The sequence below is a fragment of the Pteropus vampyrus genome, unplaced genomic scaffold, assembly GCF_000151845.1.
Source record: "Pteropus vampyrus isolate Shadow unplaced genomic scaffold, Pvam_2.0 Scaffold269, whole genome shotgun sequence".
NCBI classification, from domain to species: domain Eukaryota; kingdom Metazoa; phylum Chordata; class Mammalia; order Chiroptera; family Pteropodidae; genus Pteropus; species Pteropus vampyrus.
Window position 1 is genome coordinate 1,050,605 of NW_011889050.1, and position 6,723 is coordinate 1,057,327.

A 6,723-nucleotide genomic window follows, 5' to 3' on the forward strand; every position below is an offset into this window, starting at 1 on the left:
AGATTCCACATATAAGTGAGATCATAAGGTATTTTTCTTTCTCTGACTTATTTCATTTAGCTTAATGCCTTCCAGGTCCATCCATGTTGTCACCAATGGTAAGATTTCATTCTTTTATATGGCCGAGTAATATTTCATTGTATATATGTATAATTTCTTTGTTTAATCATCTCTTGATGGGCACTTAAGTTGCTTCCATATAGTGGTTATTGTAAATAATACTACAATAAACATAGAGGTATATATAGCTTTTCAATTTAGTGTTTTGGATTTCTTCAGATAAATAGCCAGAATAGAATTGCTGGGCCATATGGTAGTTCTATTTTTATTTTTTTTTAGAGGAATCTCCACAATGTTTTTCCACAGTGGTTATACCAATTTGTAGTCCCACCAACAGTACACAAGTGTTCCCTTTTCTTCACATTGTTGCCAGCACTTGTTGTTTGTTGATTTATTGATGATGGCCATTTTGACAGGTGAGAAGTGATATGTCATTGTGATTTTAATTAGCATTTCTCTGATGACTAGTGACTTTGAGCATCTTTTCATATGTCTATTCGCCATCTGTTCTCTTTGGAGAAATGTCTATTCAGGTCCTCTTCCTATTTTTAAATTGGATTGTTAGTTTTTTAGGTGTTATGAGAGTTCTTTATAAATTTTGGATATTAACCTCTCATCTGATGTATCATTGGTGAATATCTTCTACCATTCAGTAGATCGTCTTTCTGTTTGGTTGATGGTTTCCTTTGCTGTGCAAAAATTTTATAGTTTAATGTAGTCCCATTTGTTTATTTTTTCTTTTGTTTCCCTTGCCAAGGCGACATATCAGAAAAAATATTACTAAAAGCAATGTCAGAGAATTTATGTTTTCTTCTAGGATTTTATGGTTTAAGTCTTACATTTAATTCTTTAATCCATTGTCAGTTTACTCTTGTACATGGTATAAGATGGTCCAGTTTCATTTTTTTTGCATGTGTCTGTCCAGTTCTTCCAACATAAGTTATATCAGAAAAAATATTACTAAAAGCAATGTCAGAGAATTTATGTTTTCTTCTAGGATTTTATGGTTTAAGTCTTACATTTAATTTTTTAATCCATTGTCAGTTTACTCTTGTACATGGTATAAGATGGTCCAGTTTCATTTTTTTTGCATGTGTCTGTCCAGTTCTTCCAACATAAGTTATTGAAGAGACTGTCCATATAGTCTTGCCTCCTTTGTCATAGATTAATTGACCATATAGGCTTGGGTTTGTTTCTGGGCACTCTGTTCTGTTGATCTATGTGTCTGGTTTGTTGTTGTTGTTTGTTTGTTTGTTTGTTTGTTTTTATCAGTACCATGTGGTTTTGATTACTAGAGCCTTGTAGAATAGTGTGATATCAGGTATTGTGATACCTCCAACATTTTTCTTCCTCAAGATTGCTGTGCCTGTTTGGGGTCTTTTGTGGTTCCATATAAATTTTAGGATTATTTGCATTCTGCAAAAAATGCTGTTCATATTTTGATAGGGTTTTTATTGAATCTGTAGATTGCTTTGGGTACCACAGACATTTTAATGCTGCTAATTCTTTCTATCCATGAGCACAATATATGCTTCCATTTATTTGTATTTTCTCCAATTTCTTTCTTCAATGTCTTATAATTTTCCTAGTACAAGTCTTTTACAATTTTGGTTAAATTTATTCTTAGGTATTTGATTTTTTTTTTATGTAATCATAAATTGAATTATTTTCTTAATTTCTCTTTCTGAAAATTTGTTATTGATATAAATGCAACCAATTTCTGAATATCAATTTTGTATCCTGCTACTTTACTGAATTCATTTATCAGTTCTAACCATTTTGGGGTGGAATTTTTAGGGTTCTTTATACATAGTATCATGTCACCTGCAAATTATGACAATTTTACTACTTCCTTTCCAATTTGGATGGCTTTGTTTCATTTTCTTGTCTGATTTCTGTGGCTAGGACTTCCAATACTATGTTGAATAACAGTGGTTAAAGTGAACATCCTTGTCTTGTTCCTGATCCTATGGCCTTTATTATCTTGAAGTATGTTTTCTCTATTCTCACTTTGCTGAGAGGTTTTTTGTTTGTTTGCTTGTTTGTTTGTTTTTTAGGCGAGGCAACCTTTGGTTGACCTCACAGATTGCAAGGATCTTGTCAGCTTACAATCCCTTATTTTTTTTATTTTTTATGACTACAGCACCTGGTCTTCCTAGGTGGTCTCCCAGAGAGTTTTTATTATAAGTGGAGGCTGGATTTTGTCAAACACTCCTTGTGCATCTATTGATAGGATTTTTATCTTTCTTTTTATGTGGTGTATCACATTAATTGATTTGTAGATACTGAATCAACCTTGTATCCCAGTAATAAATCACACTTGATCATGGTGTATAATCTTTTTAATGTGTTGCTGAATTTGGTTTGCTAGTATTTTGTTGAGGATTTTTGCATGTATGTTCATCATGGATATTGGTCCATAATTTTCTTATTTCAGTAAAGTCTTTGTCTGGCTTAGGAATCAGGATAATGGTGGCCTAGTAAAATGAGGTTGGGAGCCTTCCATCCTCTGGAATTTTTTGAAATGGTTTGAGAAGGATAAGTGTTAATTCTTCTTTAAACATTTGGTAAATTTGATTTGATTTCATTAGTAGTAATTAGTCTATTCATATTCTGTTTCTTCTTTATTCAGTCCTGCAAGATTTTATACTTCTAGGAATTTATCCGTTTCTTCCAGATTGTCGAATTTGTTGGCATCTAATTGTTCATAGTATTTTCTTAAAATCCTATGTATTTCTCTAGTGTCAGTTGTCACTTCTCTCTCATTTCAGAATTTATTTGTTTGAGTCTTCTCTTTTTTTTTGATGAGTGTTATTAAAGGTTTATCAATTTTGTTTATTTTTTCAAAGAACCAGCTCTTGGCTTCACTGATCATTCATATTGTTTTTTTTAGACTCTATTTTGTTTATTTCTGCTCTGATCTTTATTACCTTTTCCTTCTATTAACTTTGAGCTATGTTTGTTGTCCTTTTTATGATTCATTTAGGTGTAAATTAGATTGTTTATTTGAGCTTTTTCTTATTTCTTGAGGTAGGCCTGTATTGCTATGAATTTTCCTCTTAGGACTGCTTTCACTCTGTCCTATAAATTTTGGGTAATTGTTTTTGTTTTCTTTTGTTTCAAAGTATCTTTTGATTTCTTCCTTGGTCTCATTGTTAACCCATTTGTTATTTAGTAGAATGTCATTTGGCCACCACAGGTTTATGAGTTTTTCAGTTTGTTGTTGTTGTTGTTGTTGTTGTTTGTAATTGAAGATCAGAGAAGATGCTTGGTATGATTTCTATCTTCTTAAATTTATTGAGACTTGTTTTGTGGCCTAACATGTGGTCTATCTTGGTTAAAGTGAAGATCCTTGTCATTATTTCTTTAAATAGGTTTTCGATTCTTTGCTTTCTTTTCTCCTTTTGGTACTCTTATGTTGGGAATGTTAGTATGCTTGATGTCCTAGAGGCCCCATAAACTATTCTCTCTCTTTTTTTTTTTTTTTTGGATTCTTTTTGCTTTTTGCTGTTCTTACTGGGTGTTTTCTGCTACGTTGTCTTATAAATCGCTAATTCAATTCTTATTTTATCTAATCTGCTGTTGATTCCTTCTAGTGTATTCCCAGTGAGTGCCTGGGAGTAAGAAAGTCTGTGTTTTGGCTCTTTAAAAGGATTCCTGTGTTTCTATTCACCCTCTCTCTCACCTAGAGATACAGAAACCTGGCTAGTATTCACACCCAGATATTGTGGGGAAGCTCTTCTCAGCAATGGTGCTCCAAGATCGGGAACTTGGTGTGGGGTTGTGGCTCCTTGCTGTTCATGGGGACCTCTGAAGCCAAGATCTCCCTCCCAATTCTTGACTGCCATATATGGGTGTGGGGCCAGCCCATTTTGCTTCTCTGCCTTTCCTTCCAGTCTCAAGGTGGCTTCTTCTGTATGTCCTTAGTTATAGGACTTCTGTTCATCGAGTCTTTGGGTGGTTCTCCAGGTTGATTCTTTTCTATATTTTAGTTGCAATTTTAGTGTGGTCATGGTAGGAGGCAGGTACAGCATCCACCTATTCCATCATCTTGAACAGACTCTTAAATTTATTTTAATATTCTCTAAGATTGTTACATATTAATATTTCTATGATTGAATGTCTCAAAATATTAGAATGTTATATTAAATGACTTGGAACTTAATTCTTCAGACCAAACCGAAATTGATACATTGTGCTAGCTCTTTTGCCAGGTTGCCTGAGTTTAAACCCTGGTTCTGCCACTTAAGTTTTAAATGAACTCTTTGTGTCTTAGCTTCCCCATCTGTAAAATTGTCTGGCAATAATAAATATCATGTGTTTTTATTTATCTCTTCTCTGTGCATGTTACTTCTATATCTCTATATCTCCCTACTACAGGGGCCAAAGCCTGTTATTCCTCTTCTGGTCCGTTATATTTTCTCAGATGCTCCATTTACAATAAGGTATGAGTGACTAATGACACTAAACTGAAAAATTTTCTGCTTCAACATTTATTCATTTGACTCATTCATTCCATTAAAGAGGAAGGGTAGCTCTGAAACTGGAGGGCTAATTCAAACCCCAGCCCTGCAACTGACTGTCAGGATAAAAATGGTAACTCAGGAAGTGCTGTTAATAGCACTGGTACAGAAAAAATACATAAGCATTAGTTGTGCCAATTCATTTTAAGAACAAATATTTATGTGTGAAGAATGCATTTATAAATTCTAGGATTGCTCTGGGGTTATAATATCACAGTAAAATACTGTGTTATCCAAAGTATCTGTTTGTTCATATTAAGCACCTGACATTGTCACCCACTGTACTAGGTACTGGGGATAGAATGATGAACAAACAGACACAGACCCCTGCTCTCATAGATTTTACATTCCAGCAGAGAAGAAAGATACTAAAACATTCTTACAAATATTTGATTACATAATTTTGGAAGGACTCACCTTAGTCTTTGGAAGGACTCACCTTAGAAGGATTCCCTGAAGAAGTATTTAAACTGAAACTTAAAGGTTAGTCAATCAGAATTTTTGCATTTGCTTGAAATAGCCACTCCTGCATTACTTCATACCTGCTAATTGGTAGGTTCATATTACCTTCCATCTCTGACCTTTTTCATACATAGTCTTCATGAATCTATGGTCATTGCCGATGACAGCCTTACCAATTAGAGCCATGTTAGTAGGCCTCCACTCTCCTATTAGACCAAATTTTCCTCAAAAATTTTTTTGATTCTGAGTAAGAGAAATCTGCTTACATCAGCTTAAAGGGGAATAAAAAGGACTTGGTTATAAGGACATATATGTAGGTCATGGATCCCAAGACAGCCTTATGAGAAAATACACAGGATCTAGAAAGTTGTTTCCAAGTCCTACTCCCAGGCCACATGGCCACTTGCCCCCTTTCCATTTGCACATCATTTATTTTTTTTGTAGACTGTTTACGTGATCAGTCACAGCCATCCCCTTGCCTTAGGCTTGCATGGCCTCATGCAGTAGCCAGCACAGACAGGCTTCTCTGGTCCCCAATTCCCAATTCTCCAAGGAGATCTACTTTGCTTGGTGCAGCCTGGGTCAAATGCTCAGTCAGGAGTGCTTAGGAGGGTCACATTGGACAGATGCTATGTGCAGGAAATATTATTGAGGGTGGAAAAACAGGGTTTAAATAAGGAGAGTCATTGGCTAAGCTGATTGCCCCCCAAAGGGTGCACATGCATGCAGATCATTAGGCCTGAAATGCAAGCCTAATGCCCTGCTGTGTAGCTGTATTGGAGCCTGAGACAAAGAAGAAAAGGTAGATACCTCCTACAGATTTTTATGTATTTTTTAAGGATTTTTACCCAGAACATTTTGTAGTTTAAAAATATTGAAAATTTTAAACATTATATGGGGGAGGAAGAGATTTCGCTCTACTCTTTTAGGTTCTTTCAGCTCATCTAATAATTAAATCAACATTAGACAGATTAACAAGAGAAAATAACCACACTTAATTACATTCATACATATGGGAACCCCACATACATGAGAGGTTCAGAGACAGAAAGAGAAAATGAGGGATATATGGCATTCTTAGCTAATGGTGGGGTGAGGTACTTTGGGGCTTCAGGAGGGAAGAAGGTCACTGCAGGATGATAAGAAGAGCAGATGTTCAGTAATTAGAAGTCTGCTCAGCCCTGTAGATAGGTCATAAAAAGTGATTTCTGATAATCTCTTATCATGGGTTAAAGCCCCTAATTTAAATTATTTGAGGGAAAAGTAAAAGTTTTTCGTGAGACTGTAAGGTCTCAACTGCCTTCGGTTCAAAATAATCCACCTGCAAAAGTGGCACATCTTGGGGAGGCCGGTTCTGAATCCCTTCAATAATTTCATCGAAACTCACAGCATTATTTCAAGTTCAAATATATTACTTATGCCCAAACCAGAATTTATTATCATTTTGCTTTCTGGGCTTTGTTGGAAGCATCCTCTTTAATCAGATTTTATCAAATAGCCATTTAAAAATGTATTAAAACATGAATATAAGGGAGGACATCATTCCTTTGGCCTCAGGCTCCAATATGGCTCAGCATAGTGCTGTCAGAGCCTGTCTTTGACATTTGACATTTTAATTTTATTCTTTATGGATTTTTTGCATTCATTTGACTTTTTAAAATATTACATCAAAATATTA